Genomic DNA, 1,758 nt, shown 5'->3' with positions numbered 1-1,758 from the left:
GGAGAGGGTGCTGAGGGCAACTTGAGAGGTGTTCCGAGAACTCTAGCTGCTTTTCAAAAAGCTGAACCACCGGTTTTCACTGGTTCGACAAACCATACTAAAGCAAACAACTGGTTCCAAGCCGTGGAGCGTGCATTGCTAACTCAACATGTACCGTATGACCAGTTCGTAGAGCATGCGGCTTACCAACTAGTGGGAGAAGCTCAGTAATGGTGGCGAGGAGAGCGCTGACTACTACACCAACAGAACGTGAGCATTACTTGGGCGTTATTCGGGGAAGCTTTCTACAAGAAGTACTTTTTTGAGTCAATAAAGGAGGCCAGAGAGTTGGAGTTCTTACAGCTGAAGCAAGGGTCCATGACTATAGCTGAATACACTAGTAAGTTTGAGGAACTTTGTAAGTTCTCGAGAATAAGTAAGGGTGCCCCTGAGTCCTATGAAGGCTGGAAATGCGTTAAATACGAAGTAGGACTGAGGGAAGATATCAGACGTGTCATGGCTCCATTGAAGATTAGGAGATTCTCTGAATTGGTGGACAAGGCGAGGGTTGTCGAAGAATATGCAAGGACGGTAGCCTCGTTAAGGGACACTCATGGAGGAAACTCTAGTAGGGAACGCGATGATTACCTCGAACCAAGGGGACAAAACTTCAAGAAAGATGGACATACTCCTCAGCATCTACAAGGTCAAGGAACCTCAGAAAGGACAATAAAGCCCAGTTTCATCAGGCAAAAGGAAATGGTCGATGCTATGCTTGTGGGAAACCTGTACATATATCTAAGTATTGTCGCTGCGGGAGGAACTGAGATGAAGGTCAAAATCAACAGTCAGACCGTGTGTGTACTGTGGATGCACATGATACGACGGGGTTGAACCTTTCGACGAGAGGTAAGTGTATGCTTTGAGTATCATATTGCTTGGATTTGAGGATAACCTAGTTCTATCTCTGTAAAGTCGCCGTTAGGATTACAAGGGCTTAGAGCCGTGTTGGGAGTAAATTATGGGAAAGGAAGATTTTAGTGGCGGTAGCCGAGGATTTCGGACTTGTGATGACGAACGATCAGAGTGGACGTGCCGGAATGGTTACCAGGTATGACTAGAAGTTTTGGCGGTTCCCTGTATGGGTAATGGGTGCGGTTCAGTACTAGTGGAAATGGAAGTACCGACTGACGCCTTTGCGATTTTTAACTATGATTTTTGCGGTTTTAAGGTTTAGAATGATTTTCAAATCTGGTTTGGAGCTTTGGTTTAAATAATTTGATTTTGAAACTAGGATTGGAACTTTCGATCAAATGATACGATTTAAAAAGGAAGGTGAGTCCTAAAATTTTGTTAACTTGCGATTTTGGTTTGCAAAATTTAACTTATCCAAAAGGGATTCAAATGGAAAGGTTTTGATTTAAGGGTTTCAATGAATTTAGGAAAATCATGCTTTAAGATGATTCATTTACAAATAAAATGTTTTTGAATCTTTTAATAAGGTTTTAACAATGGACTCATTTAGATTGAACTTGTTTTAAAGGTTTTGGAAAATACTACAAAAAAAATTGGTATTTCGTTTAAGGAACAATTTTCGGATTCTTAACGACGATAATCAGAGTGACGCAGCGGAAGGCGAGAGAGTTTTCAGACTTTGAAGCAGAAGTTAACTTCAACACCTGTTTTAATCTTGCCAGAACCGTATGAACCATTCGAAGTATATTGTGATACGTCACTGAAAGGTTTGGGTTGCGTGTTGATGCAACACCGGAATGTGGT

This window comes from Arachis ipaensis, chromosome B02 (assembly GCF_000816755.2).
Source record: "Arachis ipaensis cultivar K30076 chromosome B02, Araip1.1, whole genome shotgun sequence".
Classification (NCBI taxonomy): domain Eukaryota; kingdom Viridiplantae; phylum Streptophyta; class Magnoliopsida; order Fabales; family Fabaceae; genus Arachis; species Arachis ipaensis.
This window is presented reverse-complemented; position numbering follows the sequence as displayed.